The following is a 20,081-nucleotide window of genomic DNA, read 5'->3' as shown; positions in this document are numbered from 1 at the left end:
ACAGGCAGATACATAGACTATACATTCAGTAACCTGCTCAGAAACAAGGTAGAGAGCAATACATTAACAACTCTAATTATGCGAACATCTAAGTAGAGTATAGAGTCACATAACAGAGAATACACTTTAGAAAAAACAGAACAATCTCACACAAGTTAACATTAGCGAGAAGTGTAATACCCAGACAAAGCTTTTAGTTACTTACTCAGTATCCAGCTCAGAGCAGGGATCGCAGCAACCAGATGAGAGAATAGTACAGGAAAGATGGCGGCCCTGAGTACGGGGTATATTTATAAGGTGAGAGAGAAGGTAAGGGAGGGGGGGGGGGGGGAAAGCCTAGAGGCGGGAAAGGATATTGGTATTAAGAGGAGGAAGTTGGGGGCAGGTAGTAGGTATGAGTAGTAGCTCAGAGGAGTTCCTAAATAGGAGCAATAGTAAAGTGTTAAGAGTATCTTAGAAAGAAAGATAGGAAACTAAGAAAGTAAGGTATAGTAGAAGCTAGTGATTAGAGTAGATTGTGAGATAACCTCGGGGGAGATTTCCCATAGGCTAGCTAATGAAAAAATAGGATAAGTGAAACACAGAGACAAGAGAGCAGAGTGTGGATGAAGACAATCAGCAAAGTGAGAAAATCCAGAAGGTAAGTCTGGAAGTATGAGAGTTTAGCCACAGGTATAGACTCTGCTAGCGAGATGGTGAGGATGTTATAGGAAAGGAGATAATTAGGAATGGCTATTTCAAAAGGAAGGAGTATAGACAGACTGAGGGAGCAGAGTAAGGCAAGCTAAAAGGGTTTAGCAGTAAGGAGTGAAGTACTAAGCAAAGCCAAGTTTGGTCACCACCAAGGGTCTGGTACTATGGGGCTAGAGGTAGATGCCAAGCTACAGATAGATATTCAAAGTGAAGAGAGAGAGAAAAAGGGGGTAGAAAAAGTATATCAGACAATGCTAGACAGAGAAGAAAGGTTTCTAAGACGGTATGGCTGCTGGGAAACCTGTCTGGGTGGCTTAGTTTTCTAAGCACGGGTCATTACAACCATTATTTAACAATATATGTGTGCCAGTATCAATACATACTTTCACTGTCTTTCAGAGCTAATAGTCACTTTGGGAGCTGTTAGAGGTTTACCTTTATTTTCCCTATTGTACAGTGGTATCCAGATGGGAAGATAGCAGATATTTGGTGCAGAGACAGTCTGGAGCACAGGTTAAGTACTGTAGATAAGGAAAAAGAGAAGGCAGTGAGGTAGGCAGCACTAAAGTATAACTAAGTTTCAAACACTCTAAAAATGGTAACCAGTAATATTACTTGGTATGCATAGATCTATACTTTTCTAAGAGTATCAGGTGTCATTATATAAAACAAAACAGTTTATAACTTAACAGTGGACTAAGGTTTCAAAGGTTTGATAAGGACTAGCATTCATAGTAAGGGTTTCCTTATGTAAAGTGACTTTGCACAATAACATTGACTTCAAGACATTCTTACAGTCGCTATAACATTATGTTAATTAATAAAACAATATTAGGACTGTTTAATTACCAAACAAAACCTAAATTCACAATTACACAGGATTAATTAGTTATCTAAGAGTGTTCAAATTATCAAATGATGCTTAACCTCAACAGTTTACAGCTTAAAATAATTAGTTGTGTCCTGGATTGTAAGGAAAAGCATCCGTTGACTGACATACACTACAAGCCTGTGTGAGACTAGATATTTTTGAAACAGATAGCCTAGAGTGTGCAAGTTAGCCAGTTTGTCGACAAACAGGAGAACAGCAGGAAAGTTAATTTATAAAAGACAACATATTCTGTTTGAGTGTTATAGGTCTCAGCAGCGGTCGCTGAAATGTGAGTTAGGTAAGGAGTGCCCTTATCTTTATAATCAAAAGCAATTAACAAGCTAAATAACATAAGAATAAGGTCGCAATAAAATGGAACTAATTCTATAAGGTAATATATAAGTAAAGGTAAACTATTCTGTTATTACGTACTGGATTCATAGAATAACATCTAAATTATCAAACAGATATACTAAGTTAGGTAAAAATTAAGGGCAGTAGCACGTGGAAAACACTATAGCAGTGGTCGGGATACTAAAAAGCATCTCAACTTGAAATATAGTGTTTATATACAAAGTGAAATGCAGGTTTTAACTGAAACTCAGTACAACCAGTCAGGCGGGACTCAATAATTTACTTAGCGCACGTGGGAGACGCTACAGCAGTGGTCGGGATACTAAAAAGCATCTCCACTTAAAATATAGCGTTTATATACAGAGTGAAATGCAGGTATGGACTGTAAATCAGTACAGCCAGTCAGGCGCGACTCAGTAATTACCTTAGCGCACGTGGCAAACGCTACAACAGTGGTCAGGATACAAAAAAGCATCTCAGCTTGAAGTAAGGCGTGTATAGACAAAGTGAAATGCTGGTTTGAACTGAAACTCAGTACAATCAGTCAGGCGCAACTCAGTAGTTAACTTAGCAAAATCAAAGTATAGTCAGCGGAGATAGCACGAAGCAGACGCAAATAAATTGTTATAGAGCTGTATTACTTGGGCCACACTTGTAACATCAGCGGCAGATTAAGCAATTGTAAACTGTTAAAATCAATTTAGGCATATGGTCTGTTCAGCGACTCGCTGCGAGCATCAGAAGGTAATAATCCTATAAGAGCAAACAGTGTACACCATTCAGGGAGCAGAGAGTTGTTTTGTAAGTGGCAAGTAGCAGAAAGCACAAGTAAGGGTAGTAGGATGTAACCAAATAGATTCCAACAGCAGTCGGAACAAGTAGATAATAGTTATAGTGAGCAGACTGGACTAAATTGTGGCAAAGTGTACTCAGTAAAAATCGCTACTATACAAGTATTTTATCAGAAATGAAAGGACACTTAACAGAGAGGAGCTACAAAACAATCAATGCAAACAGTTATGACATCAGTGAAATAGGCAGATACATAGACTACACATCGCTGACTATGCAAGCATTCTCTCAAATAAAAGACGCATTAACAGAGAGGAGATACTACAGACATACAATGTAAGCAGTTAAGGCATAAATAACAGGCAGATACATAGACTATACATTCAGTAACCTGCTCAGAAACAAGGTAGAGAGCAATACATTAACAACTCTAATTATGCGAACATCTAAGTAGAGTATAGAGTCACATAACAGAGAATACACTTTAGAAAAAACAGAACAATCTCACACAAGTTAACATTAGCGAGAAGTGTAATACCCAGACAAAGCTTTTAGTTACTTACTCAGTATCCAGCTCAGAGCAGGGATCGCAGCAACCAGATGAGAGAATAGTACAGGAAAGATGGCGGCCCTGAGTACGGGGTATATTTATAAGGTGAGAGAGAAGGTAAGGGAGGGGGGGGAGGGGAAAGCCTAGAGGCGGGAAAGGATATTGGTATTAAGAGGAGGAAGTTGGGGGCAGGTAGTAGGTATGAGTAGTAGCTCAGAGGAGTTCCTAAATAGGAGCAATAGTAAAGTGTTAAGAGTATCTTAGAAAGAAAGATAGGAAACTAAGAAAGTAAGGTATAGTAGAAGCTAGTGATTAGAGTAGATTGTGAGATAACCTCGGGGGAGATTTCCCATAGGCTAGCTAATGAAAAAATAGGATAAGTGAAACACAGAGACAAGAGAGCAGAGTGTGGATGAAGACAATCAGCAAAGTGAGAAAATCCAGAAGGTAAGTCTGGAAGTATGAGAGTTTAGCCACAGGTATAGACTCTGCTAGCGAGATGGTGAGGATGTTATAGGAAAGGGGATAATTAGGAATGGCTATTTCAAAAAGGAAGGAGTATAGACAGACTGAGGGAGCAGAGTAAGGCAAGCTAAAAGGGTTTAGCAGTAAGGAGTGAAGTACTAAGCAAAAGCCAAGTTTGGTCACCACCAAGGGTCTGGTACTATGGGGCTAGAGGTAGATGCCAAGCTACAGATAGATATTCAAAGTGAAGAGAGAGAGAAAAAGGTGGTAGAAAAAGTATATCAGACAATGCTAGACAGAGAAGAAAGGTTTCTAAGACGGTATGGCTGCTGGGAAACCTGTCTGGGTGGCTTAGTTTTCTAAGCACGGGTCATTACAACCATTATTTAACAATATATGTGTGCCAGTATCAATACATACTTTCACTGTCTTTCAGAGCTAATAGTCACTTTGGGAGCTGTTAGAGGTTTTCCTTTATTTTCCCTATTGTACAGTGGTATCCAGATGGGAAGATAGCAGATATTTGGTGCAGAGACAGTCTGGAGCACAGGTTAAGTACTGTAGATAAGGAAAAAGAGAAGGCAGTGAGGTAGGCAGCACTAAAGTATAACTGTAAGTTTCAAACACTCTAAAATGGTAACCAGTAATATTACTTGGTATGCATAGATCTATACTTTTCTAAGAGTATCAGGTGTCATTATATAAAACAAAACAGTTTATAACTTAACAGTGGACTAAGGTTTCAAAGGTTTGATAAGGACTAGCATTCATAGTAAGGGTTTCCTTATGTAAAGTGACTTTGCACAATAACATTGACTTCAAGACATTCTTACAGTCGCTATAACATTATGTTAATTAATAAAACAATATTAGGACTGTTTAATTACCAAACAAAACCTAAATTCACAATTACACAGGATTAATTAGTTATCTAAGAGTGTTCAAATTATCAAATGATGCTTAACCTCAACAGTTTACAGCTTAAAATAATTAGTTGTGTCCTGGATTGTAAGGAAAAGCATCCGTTGACTGACATACACTACAAGCCTGTGTGAGACTAGATATTTTTGAAACAGATAGCCTAGAGTGTGCAAGTTAGCCAGTTTGTCGACTAACAGGAGAACAGCAGGAAAGTTAATTTATAAAAGACAACATATTCTGTTTGAGTGTTATAGGTCTCAGCAGCGGTCGCTGAAATGTGAGTTAGGTAAGGAGTGCCCTTATCTTTATAATCAAAAGCAATTAACACGCCAAATAACATAAGAATAAGGTCACAATAAAATGGAACTAATTCTATAAGGTAATATATAAGTAAAGGTAAACTATTCTGTTATTACGTACTGGATTCATAGAATAACATCTAAATTATCAAACAGATATACTAAGTTAGGTAAAAATTAAGGGCAGTAGCACGTGGAAAACACTATAGCAGTGGTCGGGATACTAAAAAGCATCTCAACTTGAAATATAGTGTTTATATACAAAGTGAAATGCAGGTTTTAACTGAAACTCAGTACAACCAGTCAGGCGGGACTCAATAATTTACTTAGCGCACGTGGGAGACGCTACAGCAGTGGTCGGGATACTAAAAAGCATCTCCACTTAAAATATAGCGTTTATATACAGAGTGAAATGCAGGTATGGACTGTAAATCAGTACAGCCAGTCAGGCGCGACTCAGTAATTACCTTAGCGCACGTGGCAAACGCTACAACAGTGGTCAGGATACTAAAAACATCTCAGCTTGAAGTAAGGCGTGTATAGACAAAGTGAAATGCTGGTTTGAACTGAAACTCAGTACAATCAGTCAGGCGCAACTCAGTAGTTAACTTAGCAAAATCAAAGTATAGTCAGCGGAGATAGCACGAGCGAAGCAGACGCAAATAAATTGTTATAGAGCTGTATTACTTGGGCCACACTTGTAACATCAGCGGCAGATTAAGCAATTGTAAACTGTTAAAATCAATTTAGGCATATGGTCCGTTCAGCGACTCGCTGCGAGCATCAGAAGGTAATAATCCTATAAGAGCAAACAGTGTACACCATTCAGGGAGCAGAGAGTTGTTTTGTAAGTGGCAAGTAGCAGAAAGCACAAGTAAGGGTAGTAGGATGTAACCAAATACATTCCAACAGCAGTCGGAACAAGTAGATAATAGTTATAGTGAGCAGACTGGACTAAATTGTGGCAAAGTGTACTCAGTAAAAATCGCTACTATACAAGTATTTTATCAGAAATGAAAGGACACTTAACAGAGAGGAGCTACAAAACAATCAATGCAAACAGTTATGACATCAGTGAAATAGGCAGATACATAGACTACACATACGCTGACTATGCAAGCATTCTCTCAAATAAAAGACGATTAACAGAGAGGAGATACTACAGACATACAATGTAAGCAGTTAAGGCATAAATAACAGGCAGATACATAGACTATACATTCAGTAACCTGCTCAGAAACAAGGTAGAGAGCAATACATTAACAACTCTAATTATGCGAACATCTAAGTAGAGTATAGAGTCACATAACAGAGAATACACTTTAGAAAAAACAGAACAATCTCACACAAGTTAACATTAGCGAGAAGTGTAATACCCAGACAAAGCTTTTAGTTACTTACTCAGTATCCAGCTCAGAGCAGGGATCGCAGCAACCAGATGAGAGAATAGTACAGGAAAGATGGCGGCCCTGAGTACGGGTATATTTATAAGGTGAGAGAGAAGGTAAGGGAGGGGAAAGCCTAGAGGCGGGAAAGGATATTGGTATTAAGAGGAGGAAGTTGGGGGCAGGTAGTAGGTATGAGTAGTAGCTCAGAGGAGTTCCTAAATAGGAGCAATAGTAAAGTGTTAAGAGTATCTTAGAAAGAAAGATAGGAAACTAAGAAAGTAAGGTATAGTAGAAGCTAGTGATTAGAGTAGATTGTGAGATAACCTCGGGGGAGATTTCCCATAGGCTAGCTAATGAAAAAATAGGATAAGTGAAACACAGAGACAAGAGAGCAGAGTGTGGATGAAGACAATCAGCAAAGTGAGAAAATCCAGAAGGTAAGTCTGGAAGTATGAGAGTTTAGCCACAGGTATAGACTCTGCTAGCGAGATGGTGAGGATGTTATAGGAAAGGAGATAATTAGGAATGGCTATTTCAAAAAGGAAGGAGTATAGACAGACTGAGGGAGCAGAGTAAGGCAAGCTAAAAGGGTTTAGCAGTAAGGAGTGAAGTACTAAGCAAAAGCCAAGTTTGGTCACCACCAAGGGTCTGGTACTATGGGGCTAGAGGTAGATGCCAAGCTACAGATAGATATTCAAAGTGAAGAGAGAGAGAAAAAGGGGGTAGAAAAAGTATATCAGACAATGCTAGACAGAGAAGAAAGGTTTCTAAGATGGTATGGCTGCTGGGAAACCTGTCTGGGTGGCTTAGTTTTCTAAGCACGGTCATTACAACCATTATTTAACAATATATGTGTGCCAGTATCAATACATACTTTCACTGTCTTTCAGAGCTAATAGTCACTTTGGGAGCTGTTAGAGGTTTTCCTTTATTTTCCCTATTGTACAGTGGTATCCAGATGGGAAGATAGCAGATATTTGGTGCAGAGACAGTCTGGAGCACAGGTTAAGTATTTCACTGTCTTTCAGAGCTAATAGTCACTTTGGGAGCTGTTAGAGGTTTTCCTTTATTTTCCCTATTGTACAGTGGTATCCAGATGGGAAGATAGCAGATATTTGGTGCAGAGACAGTCTGGAGCACAGGTTAAGTATTTCACTGTCTTTCAGAGCTAATAGTCACTTTGGGAGCTGTTAGAGGTTTTCCTTTATTTTCCCTATTGTACAGTGGTATCCAGATGGGAAGATAGCAGATATTTGGTGCAGAGACAGTCTGGAGCACAGGTTAAGTATTTCACTGTCTTTCAGAGCTAATAGTCACTTTGGGAGCTGTTAGAGGTTTTCCTTTATTTTCCCTATTGTACAGTGGTATCCAGATGGGAAGATAGCAGATATTTGGTGCAGAGACAGTCTGGAGCACAGGTTAAGTATTTCACTGTCTTTCAGAGCTAATAGTCACTTTGGGAGCTGTTAGAGGTTTTCCTTTATTTTCCCTATTGTACAGTGGTATCCAGATGGGAAGATAGCAGATATTTGGTGCAGAGACAGTCTGGAGCACAGGTTAAGTATTTCACTGTCTTTCAGAGCTAATAGTCACTTTGGGAGCTGTTAGAGGTTTTCCTTTATTTTCCCTATTGTACAGTGGTATCCAGATGGGAAGATAGCAGATATTTGGTGCAGAGACAGTCTGGAGCACAGGTTAAGTATTTCACTGTCTTTGAGAGCTAATAGTCACTTTGGGAGCTGTTAGAGGTTTTCCTTTATTTTCCCTATTGTACAGTGGTATCCAGATGGGAAGATAGCAGATATTTGGTGCAGAGACAGTCTGGAGCACAGGTTAAGTATTTCACTGTCTTTCAGAGCTAATAGTCACTTTGGGAGCTGTTAGAGGTTTTCCTTTATTTTCCCTATTGTACAGTGGTATCCAGATGGGAAGATAGCAGATATTTGGTGCAGAGACAGTCTGGAGCACAGGTTAAGTATTTCACTGTCTTTCAGAGCTAATAGTCACTTTGGGAGCTGTTAGAGGTTTTCCTTTATTTTCCCTATTGTACAGTGGTATCCAGATGGGAAGATAGCAGATATTTGGTGCAGAGACAGTCTGGAGCACGGGTTAAGTATCAGTATCCATCTCAGAGCAGGGATCGCAGCAACCAGATGAGAGAATAGTACAGGAAAAGATATGTATAATAGGGAATGTTAAATTTTCTTTAAATGTTCTTTAAAAAAGACTAACTAAAAGGCTCTTCATATTCTTTAAGAATGCCAGCACTTCAGCAGTTCTGACATAGTCAATACTTGTTACAAAACATCCCTTTGTTTTATTACTTTATTAAAGAAACTTAAAACAACCGATGAAGCTATAGTAGCTCTGCACTACCTTATCTGTAGCATGTGTCATCATAGTATTTTCAAGCTTTAGTACGCTTTTGCTTTTTTCTTTTCTTGAGTATTTTGTTTTGGCAGAAAACACCATCCATTTTCTGCCTCTGTTTTACAGATTCAGTTTTGCTACATGAGCGCTCAAGTGCATACAGTATCCATGGCCCTCTGCGAGCTTTCCGATAGGCACCGTCTAGGTCTAATTGTTCATGGACTTTGACATGAGGAGGCAAGCGGATCTGCAGAAAGAAAATGTTGAATTATTAGAGGAAACTTCATTGTTTTAGATTTTACCACTCTGAAGCATTGCTTGGTACACCCTATCCTTTATTCAGCTATGCATCTTCATTGTTACTACTTAACAGTGATAGGTATCCAGCCGAATACAGCAGACCAGTGTAGTACATGGTGTGCGGGCATCTGTCTTCTATGGTATCAGAATTCAATGTACAAAACTCTCCCCAACCTGTTTTCATTAAATAGGTTCACAGGTTCATAGGTGTGTACTAGGCTAATGGCCCTGGAGCTTATATACGCCTAGCTCAAGAAGATTCCCTGGTATCATGCCGCCCAAAGTTAGTTCCCAGTGCCCCTGTCAAGCAAGGCCACTGAAGTGATCCCCAGGGTGAACTTCCTATTGTTCATCCACTCGTCAAGATTTCTCTTAAAGAGGGCCAGTGAAGTGCTCTGCTTGACATGAATGGGAACTTTGCTCCAGAGTATGGAGTGTCTCCGGATTAGGAACCTGTCCCACCAGCATGTTCTGTTTATTGTGGTAATGAGGTTTAGGTCCCTGGAGCGTGTGGCATGGAGGGATTGGGATTTCTTTAGGTCTAGCATATCTAGCAGCTCTGGGTCAGACATGGCTTTGTAGGTCAAGCAGATTTCGCCTCTAAGTAGGCGATAAGAGACAGAGTATAGATGGAGTTTTTTTGAGTCTGTCCATATAGGGCATGTGGTCTAAGGCCTAAGATCCTCTTAGTGAGGTATTTTTGTGGCCTTTCCAGTTGTTGTAGGTGTACATACCAAATGGGGCATTGTATTCTATAATAGGTCTAATGAGGGATGAGTAGAGAGAGATTATGACCTCTTTCTTCCTGGATGAGAAACATTTTGTAATGAGATGTGCCACATAGAAGGACTTTCTGACTACAGTGGCAATGTGGTTATCAAAGAAGAGATTACTGTCAGCCTGTGTCCCCAGGTCTCTTAATACACCTTCAGAGTTTAGTGGGCTACCGCCTATGTGGTAGTTCATAGTCACCAAACTTTTCCCAAAGGGAATGACAATGCACTTTTTGGCATTGAACTTAAGGCCATGGTTCTGGCACCAGTCACTGGTGTCAGTCAGGCCTTTTTGTAGAATGTCTACATCTGTTGGAGAATCAATAATGGCTCCCAGTTTGCAATCATCTGCGAACTTGGTCCCTTTGTGTTGGCTTGAACTTCAGAGAAGTAGATGCCAAACAGAAGAGGACCTAGGGCTGGTCCCTGTGGGACACCACTTGTAACTGGTCAGTAGTCAGATTTGGAGTCCGCTACTTTCACAGTGTAGGTTCTATCAGTGAGCCAGTTGGCAACCCATCTTATGACATAAGGGTTTATGCCTAGTTTAGTGAGTCTATCTATGATTCCTGAGTGAGGGATGGTGTCGAAGGCCTTGCTAAGATCTAGGTAGGCTGTGTGAACTACCTTGCCCTCATCCACAGCTCTGGTGACAGACTCAAAGAAGTCTATCAGGTTGAGCAGGCATGATCTACCTTTTACAAACCCAAACTGCATAGGGTCCAGAGTTTGGAGATTCCCTATGTCCTTATTTATAAGGTCCATGGTGATGCACTCCATAGCCTTACATATCAGACTCATCAGACTTATGTGGTGGTAGTTCCCAGGGTCTGTAGTCACTCCCCCTTTGTGGAGTGAGATGACCGAAGCAGTGCACCATTTGGTAGGAACAAAGCCTGAAATGAGTCTGTGATTGAACAGAGTTCTCAGGTGTGGTGCCAGTTCACTTTGTAATTCATGTAGAACACAGCCAGGAATATTATCAGGTCCCACGGAAGATGTATTCTTGGCTTTGGACAGTGCATTTTATACCTGTGTAGGTGTCATAATAGGGACTTGGCATTCTTAGGTATTGTGATAGGCCCTTTAGGGGGGTGAAAGGGGGGTAAAGTTCACACTGAACCTGTCGGCCAATATGTTGGCAATATCAGTTGGTTCTGCATATGTATTGCCATTGTGCTATAACTCAGAGCAGATCTGAGTATTGTCATGTAGATTCTTGACATAACTATAGAATGCCTTGTGGATGTCTTTAGAATCTGCAGCAATTTTATTTTCATAGCTAGCTTTAGAGGATTTGATGATGGATCTCAGTTTTTTGCTGAGGCTAACAAGGGAGTTTTTCCAGTCTTGAGAATTCACCCTTTTCTGCAACAGTTTTTCCTTCTGTTGTACAGTTTGTTTATGGTGAGGGGACCACCAGACTGGTTTCCTTTTTAGGAGGAGAGCATCTTGGTTCTGTTTGGTATGGCCCATTCCATGTACTTGTGTATGTGCTCATACAGTGCATTGGTGTATGATTCAGCAGTGGTGTCGTGAAGTTAACCACCTCTTTTTTTAGAAGCCCAAAATTAGCTTTGGAGAAGTTTTTTATGGTGGTTTCCTTTAGGGGGTGTGAGGGTAGGATGTGGATATCCATAGTGATTAGCTTGTGATCAGATCTGACCAGGGAAGAGTTGATTACTGGTGTAGAGCAATGGTCACCCATGTTAGTAATGACCAGGTCAGGGATGTTTCTACCCCTGATGGGGGTAAGAATGAGTTGGTCCAGGGAGTTGGAATTAATGAATTCCAGAAAACGTTGAGCAAGTGTGTTGGTACATGAGTAATTTTCCCAGTTAATGGAGAGGTAGTTAAAGTCTCCCAGTTTAAGGGTATTGGGTTATACCCTAATATTTTCCAGTGTGTTTAGGAATGTGGAGTGGGAGTCTTGGGACATGGTGGGGGATCTATAACAGGCTACAACCTGGATTGCAATTTTACCCAGTGTTTGTTGTACCTGAAGTATCTCTGATGAGTTATGTTGGGCTACTAGTCTGGAGGTGTGCATATCCTTTATGAATATGGAGACACTACCACCTTTAGTGCTTTGGCCAGGTTTGGGGGCTGAAAGGTGTAGTATGAATTATAGCCTGGTAGTGTTGGGGTGCTCTCCGGAGCCTTGAACCATGTCTCAGTCACTGAACAGATGTCAATTTTCTGCATTTTAAGGAGGGCTTTGAGCGAATGCAATTCAAGATTTAGACTTCTAGCGTTGAGTAGCATAACCCTCAGGTTTCATTTGCTTGTAGCTGTTATGGTGGTAATTTTGTCTTCAGGACATTGCCTAAAAAAGGCACTATAGGGGTGGCAATAGCCTTGGTCAGTATCCTGAATCCCTGGGGTGATAGGTGCAGGCCATCTCTGTTGAAGCATTGAGGTCTGTCAATCATGTCATCCCAGGCAGACAGATACTGGATCCCCTTAGAATGACACCAGAAACTTTTCTGCTTGTACTGTGGTATCATTCTGGGTGACGGTAGGATGCTACTCAGAGCTAGGGTCATACCTGCCTGGACTACAAGATCTGAGAGATCCTCTATGTCTCTTTTCATGTAGTCCAGTGAGGTACATCTCAGGTCATTCACACCAACATGGACTATGACAGAGTCATATTTGTACCTGTTGTGGAGTGAACTAAGTGCGTGCATTATGTGGCGGATCCTGGCACCCAACAGGCAGCTGACTGTAACTTTCTCCTTATTCAACCTAGTGAGTGGGACATCAGTGTGCCTTACCATTGAGGCACTTATGACTATTGTATTGGGTAAGTTGTTTTGACTTATGGGCGTTGGTTGAGTGGCATACTGTTTATATGAGCTATGTGTCTCATGGTTTGTGCTGGGATGTGGTGGTTGTTTGCGTTTCTGCCTCGAAGGTCTCTGTTATTTGGGCAGATTTTTATTGAGATCCTCCGCAAAAGTAGGTGTGTATTTTGTGTTACTATGTGAGGGTTGTGGTGGTGTAAATTCTGAAGGGCTATGTGTTAAATGTGGTATGGAGCAGGTGTTAACATTCTCCTCTTGACTGGCTAATCCAGCCTTGGCTGGAGAGTGCTTGGCTTCCAATTTGGCTATATATGTGCATCTCTCACAGGTCCTGGTGTTGGGAGGTAAGAGGAGAGAGTTGTGTGTGTACATGAGGCAGTTGCTACATTGCCTTAGGATGCCCAAGTTTACCAGGTTTATAGGAAAAAGCACAGGGAACTGACCTTTAGACATGTCTGGATATGAGCTCAATATATTAAGTGCTGAAGCCTTTTACAGGAAAAATGTCACTCAAAGTATCTGTGTCTGTACAGAGCACTGCCACACACTTGAGGAGAAACTAATACGCAGAACCTGAAAATTTAAGGATGAAGTATTTAGGCAGATATTCTAAAGATAGGAAGAAATCAAGCAGTTCTTACTGAAAATAAAGAATTAGCTTGTCAAGAATGATGAAAAGAAGGGAGTCACATTAATGGCTACTGCCTGGCTACTACTAATACTGGTCTCAGCACAGCTTCACTCTGTTGGGATACAATACTCCTTTGCTTCTTCTTTCACCAGAAGCAAAATGTTAGCACCAATCCCAAGAAGAAAAGCAGGCCACGGCATGTTTGGTGATCCACAGTCTTGCCCCAGATGATGCAAGGGTCTGCAGGCTTGTAGCCTTTTTCTGGTAGATGCCTCGAATACCAACCAGACCAATCAGGCACGTTAAGCACAGACACTCACTATACAACCAGAAAGAGTCAGGAATTATGCACTCTGCTCCTACTCTCACCAGGATCAGAATTTCAGCACAGATTCTAAGCTGTCACCTATAAAGCAGTTATTAAACTTTCTGGTGATCAGCAGTCTCCAAGAAATAATGTAACTGCACTCCTTTTCTCACCAGGAGAAAACATAAGGAAGCGCTAATCCCAAGATGACTACTGAGAGGCAGAATGTGGGCTCCCCAATAACTGGTGGTCTTGCAATAGATGCTTAAAGGTAAGATGGAAAAAATGGTTTATCCTAAACACTGCAGTGTGCACTAGAGGAATTAGATATGGAAGCAGGTAACTTAAGTTTTACCTGTCTAAAAGTTAGGTTTTAGTGGAGAGCCACTATTTTTAAAACAGCAAGATAGATTGAAAGGGGGTGGTTACTTTTTTATTCTGGTACTATGGAACACAGTAGGATGGCCAATAAATTTAAATAGTTGAAGGGGAGTGATTTCACAAAATGATAATTTTGTGCTTACTCATAATAACCAGTGAAAGCAGAGAAGAAATGAGATATATGGTCAAATTAACATAAGGGGCAGGCAACTAGAAAGACAGTGGTGTTTGAGAACACAACAGTAACTGAGTGAGAGGGTGGGAACAATTTCTCTCGGACTCACAAGAGAGTGGTGTCTTTTCAAGTTTTAATATGCAGTTAAAACCAGACTACAAGTAAAACACAGTGTAAAGAAAACAAACCACAGTATACAAAATATAAAAAGGCAATAAAGCAATACAGAATAAAAGTAAAAAGCAAACCAACCTTTCCCTCACAGCAAACTGCAGCAGAGTCTGGGTGAGCCTTTCCAGTAAAGCTCTGAAATGTTTTATTTTACCCCTTAAATAGAAGGTTTAGTTCCTAGCTCCAACCCCTCAGTTCACAGATGATAACCTTAACTGACCTCTTCTAACTTATATGTGACTTCTTAATTGACCTGTTCTAATTTCTCTCTGACTCACAAGAGACAGAGCTGTGGTGTCTTTTCAAGTTTTAATATGCAGTGAAAAGCAGAATACAAGTAAAACACAGTGTAAAGAAAACAAATCACAGTATACAAAATATAAAAAAGCAATACAGAATACAACAAATAAAAGCAAACCAACCTTTCCCTCATAGCAAACTGCAGCAGAGTCTGGGTGAGCCTTTCCAGTAAAGCTCTGATATGTTTTATTTTAGCCCTTAAATAGAATGTTTACTTTTTAGCTCCACCCCTCAGATCACAGATAATTAACATTAACCGACCACTTCTAAGTTATGTGTGACTCCTTAATTGACCTGTTCTAATTTCTGTCTGACTCACAAGAAACAGAGCTGTGGTGTCTTTTCAAGTTTTAATATGTAGTTAAAAGCAGAATACAAGTAAAACACAGTGTAAAGAAAACAAATCAGTATACAAAATAGAAAAAGGCAATAAAGCAATACAGAATACAACAAATAAAAAGCAAATCAACCTTTCCCTCACAGCAAACTGCAGCAGAGTCTGGGTGAGCCTTTCCAGTAAATGATCTATACTATTTCAGAGGCAGGCATTTAACAAATGTAATATAGCCCCCTTCAAATGAATGGTATTTATTTCTTACAACATATGCCTCCCGTTATAAATGAGTCATGGGCCTCCTTGAAATTGATTACATGCATAGATCTACAATCGTGGGACTGCATACATATCTGCTGACCCAAACATAGTAGAAGTTTTGAAACATGAGGAGAATAAATTTAAGCTGACTTCCTTTCTTGATCTAGCAGAAGCATATCTGCATTAAGAGGGAATGGAAATTAAACCAGAAGTAGATAAAAATCAGACTACAACTGAATGTGCCAAAAAACAAAAGAAACAATATAAGGTGAAGGAGTAGATGAGAAGGCAAGAAATGTGGAAAATGCATAGATATAATTGCAAGTGTAGAAAACACCTGGAAGAACCTCATGTTGTGCAGGACTGAAAGCAAGAACAGTTAAGGAGTGGTGAATTCAAACCAAAAGAACAAAGGTTAATATTGGCGGTGGGCTACATACACGCTGGTTTACAAAGTCCATTGAAAATGTGGGAGAAGCAGACAAATGTAGGTTTTTTTTAAACAGAATTGGAAACAGTCACACAACTTGTTGCTGGTTGTGACGTACTAATGGCAGAAGGATTGTATACTGAAAGGCATAATAATGTGGCAAGATTGTTGCATTGGGGATTGTGCAAACATTAAGCCACAAAGCATCATAGAAAATGATGAAGTCTACATCACATGGGATCACCAATTACCAACAGTTCAAAATGTAGATGTGAGAAAACCAGATATAGTGCTCCATGAAAAGAAGACAAAAGTAGCATTGATCATTGAAATCACTATCTCCAGTTACTACAGTGTATTGCCTACAGAGAGACAGACAGTCATAAAATACCAGGATTTACTTGCAGAAATTAGTGCAATGTGGGAGAAAGATAATCAGACAGTTCCAATAATAGTAGGAACATGGGTATTATAAAAAAAAGAATCTACGGTTGTATTTAGATATGTTACCAATACATGTAACTCTGTACGGATTGCAGAAGGAGTCATTACTGGGCACATTGCAGGTGCTGCGAGGAGCACTTCTGGCTTACATCAAAGATTGAAACAATACTAATTTCATGAACTTTAGTCATACTTTGACTTAGGAATGGGGTCTATTCCCTCCCTGGTATTAGAAACCCAAAAGACTTGGAGAACTTGACTCATTCTTTTAATCTGCAAGAATTATCATGTTTGAATCAGTCAGTGTTAGCACTTATACACAGCTGGCTGCTTTCACAGCTATGCCCACTACAACACTGGAAAATCTAAGCAGCACTGAAGAATGTTGGTTTTCACAGATACGGTCATAATAAAGCCTTCACAACACACAAAGTACAATTGTGTAAAATCTTACCATAACAGTATATGTTCTTGCCTTCACTGTTGCAGTATTCCTTACATCTGGGATTCCCTGCCGAGGGGAGCACAGCATCCGAACAGTACGTGCTTTATGGTATAACGAATGTCACAGATATGGCCCTCGCGTAGTGTAGGCCGGAAAAGTGACGTCCGGACGTACCTTCCTCAGAACTGATCACCCCAGTAAGAACATCAGCCTTAGGAAATGTATGAGGCAACTAGTGCATCTAGGAAAGAAATGTCCGGGGGGGAGGTGGAGGGAGGGAGTGAATATTGCAACAGTGAAAGCAAGAACATCTACTGTTATGGTAAGATTTTACATAACTGTACTATGTCCTTACATTCACTGTTGTGGTATTCCTTACATATGGGAGAGTGCCAAAGCTCAAGTAAAAATTTAGGAGGAGGAAGGAGAAGTAGAGCCCTCTAAAAAGCCATGAAGAATGGCCCTAGCAAAGCCAGCTCTGTCTCTAGAGATACCATCCAACTTGTAGTGCTTGGTAAAGGAATGCACAGAAGTCCATGTAGCTGTTTCAAGGATAGAATTGGTGTCTAACCCCTTGAAAAAACATCTGAAGAAGCCAGACATCTAGTAGAATGAGCCTATACTGAAGAAGGAAGGCTCTTGCCATGAAATATATAATAAAAAGAAATAGCCTTTGATATCCACAATGAAATAGTTTTACAGCCAATCCTAAAGACCTAGGATGTAAAGAACAAACAACTGGTCAGATTTCCTAATAGATTTGATGAAATCTGAATTGTCTATATATATCCAAACTATGCATGACCCTCTCACTGGAAGACTGTGGAGAGGGGGAAAAGGTAGGTAAATGAATAGACTGATTAAGAGACAACTCATTAACCAGCTTAGGCATAAAGGGAGGATTAGTATGCATGGACAGCCTGTCCTTATGAAAAATCAAAAAGGAGGACAAGCAATAAGGGCTTGTTACTCAAACACCCATTTGGCAGCATTAAGAGCTAACAAAAGAATAGTCTTCTAAGAACAAGGAAGCTGAAGCAGCAGCTCAAAAGGTGCCTGAATCAACTTCTCCAAAGCAAAATTAAGATCCCAGAAAGGAGGAACAGGCTTCCTGGGGGGTCTAATATGAAGGTTCCCTTTAAGCAATTGTTTGGTCTCAAATCTAGAAGCCAAAGGAGGAGATAATGGCAGACAAGCTGAGATAGCTAATAAGTGGGCCTTAATAGAAGAAAGGGCCAAACCAGTATTGAGCAAATCACACAAATAAGCAGGAACCAAATGAACATCCACCGTAAGTGGGTCCGGGTCATGAGAAAGAAACCAAACAGAAAACCTTCCATTTGGAAAAGTAGGATTTCCTAGTAGTGGGTTTTCTGACCTTCTGCAGGACCCTCAGCAGATCCTCAGAAAAAAGGTGTCTGTGTGGAATCAAAATCCTATCACCCACAGTGTTAGTTGAAGCGTGGACAGGTGGGGATAGATGAGAGATCCCTTGCCATGTGTGAGTAGGTCCACCCTGTGAGGTAACTTGTGATGATTGCTCTTGGATGGATGTAGTAGAAGAGGGAAGTGATGCTGGCATGGCCAAAAGGGAGTCACCAACAAGGTTTCAGGAGTGTCCTGTTGAAATTTGCCAAGGACCTCCAGAATGAGAGAAAGGGGAGGGAATGCATAAAGAAACATCCCCTACAAGAAAATGGAGAGGGCATCCACCTTCCACACTAAAGGATCTGAGGCTCTGGCACAGAAATGAGGAAGCTGTTTGTTCAGAGGGGAGGCAAACAAATATACTCGTGAAGTACCCAACTGGAGGATAATGTCCAGAAACACATCCCTGTGAAGCATCTAGTCATGGTACTGAGTTATGGTGCTGCTCAGAGTATCTGCCACTATGTTCTGACCTGAAGGGATGTAGACTGCCTGAAGAATCACTTGATAGTGGACAGCAAGTTCCCAGACCAGGAGAGCCAAAGGAGCTAAGATTTTGTCTCTTCCTGTTTGTTTATATACCACATCACTTTGATATTGTCTGTGAATACCTTGAGTGGCCCTGGAGATAAGATGATGAAAGGTCTGAAGAGCCAGTAGAAGAACTCTCATCTCTTCGACATTGATGCTGATCCTGCTGACAAGGCGACCACACCCCCTGTACCTTTAGGGAGCCAAAGGCTACCCCCTTCCCACATCTGAAGCATCTGTGAAGAGTTCCTGGAAGGGAAGAAAAGGATGAACAGGTAGGCCTGGATTTAGAAACAACTGCTGAACCCACCAATGAAGTTCCTTCTTTAGACAAGGTAGAAGAGGAACTACAAATTCTAGAGGATGAGCATGTTGCAGCCACACTGACTTCAGAAACCACTGAAATTTTTTCATGTGGAGTCTGGCCAGAGGGGAGCATAGGAATGGTGGATGCCATGAAACCCAGAGTTCTGAGAAACTCCCTGGCTGTAACAGATGTCAGAGGAAGAAGAGTTTGAATAAAGGAAATTAGATTTAAGGCCTTGAGAGGAGGCAGAGATGCCAACATAGGCCCTGTTCAGATTCTGCAACCCAGAAAGACTTAATCCTGAGAAGGTGTCAGAGAAGACTTTGTGAAGTTTATTGTGAACCCCAGGCCTTGAAGAAGAGAAATTACAAATGGAAGATTTTGTAACAGGATCTCTGGAGAGGAAGCCTGAATCAGAAAGTCATTCAAGTAAGGAAACACTAGGATCCCTTGAAGACTCCAAAACGTAATCAGAGGAGCTAGGCATTTGGTGAATACCCTTGGGGCAGTAGAAAGGCCAAAGGAAAAAGCAGAGAACTGAAAATTCCAGGAAGCAACAGAGAAACATAAAAACGTCCTGAAGAGAGAATGGATGGGAGTATGAAGATAAGTATCCTTGAGATCCAGAGACACCATATAGGCTGGAGGGAATAAAAGAGGAAGAAGAGTTTGAAGGGACAACATACAAAAAGAGGACATCTTCAGAAAAGTGTTTAGATGAGACAGGTCTAGAAGAGGTCCCCAAGAACCCTCTTTTCTGGGTACTGGAAACATTCTTGAATAGTATGCTGAATCAACAGGTCCTGAAGCACCTCTGTGAAAAAGGTGAGTTGTTCCTGAGGAGTCTGAGGCATGCCCATAAAGGGAGGATGGGATTTCCACACCATGAAGTACCCCCTGATGAGACAGATAGTCACACTGCATCTAGTTTATCAGGAAAATGAAACTTCTGAATGCCTAAAGTCTGACTAGCCTTAGCAGGAGGAACTCTCTTGCCACTCTTTTTGCCCATAGAAGTAGCATGAGATTGCCTGCACACAAAGGCAGGCTTGTTGGGGTAATTTCTTTGAAATTTAGGCACAGGTGTAGCAAGCACATGTTTAAGTTCCTGCAAGGCCATCCCTTTATCCTAAAGTGACTAAAAATTTAGCTGCAACTTCTCCAAACAAAAGCTTATTATCAAGTGGAGCATCCATTAGCTTAGCCAAGGTTGAAGCCTTAGCCAAGTATCACAAAGCCAAAAGCAGCAGCCCTGGAAGTGCCATCTGCTGCATCCTAATTGCATTTAATACAATGATGAACCACTTGAGAGGATGCCCCTTCCAAGGAAAGAGCAGAAGCTTTACCCTCTGA

At 40.7% G+C, this 20,081-nt stretch overlaps 1 long non-coding RNA gene across 1 annotated transcript; it reads right to left on the bottom strand.

The window, feature by feature from the left end:
- Positions 1 to 1,143: 1,143 nt before the first annotated feature.
- On the bottom strand, positions 1,144 to 8,028 carry LOC122804044. The gene is made up of 3 exons (XR_006365152.1): positions 7,208 to 8,028; positions 4,146 to 4,283; positions 1,144 to 1,214 (listed from the first exon to the last, which is right to left on the bottom strand). It is a non-coding gene; the product is annotated as an uncharacterized LOC122804044 (long non-coding RNA).
- Between the last annotated feature and the right edge of the window lie 12,053 nt (positions 8,029 to 20,081).

This window comes from Protopterus annectens, chromosome 6.part0 (assembly GCF_019279795.1).
Source record: "Protopterus annectens isolate FY-2018-M chromosome 6.part0, PAN1.0, whole genome shotgun sequence".
NCBI lineage: Eukaryota > Metazoa > Chordata > Ceratodontiformes > Protopteridae > Protopterus > Protopterus annectens.
Note: the sequence above shows the minus strand (reverse complement) of the source record. Positions and strands in the feature narration are given on the sequence as shown.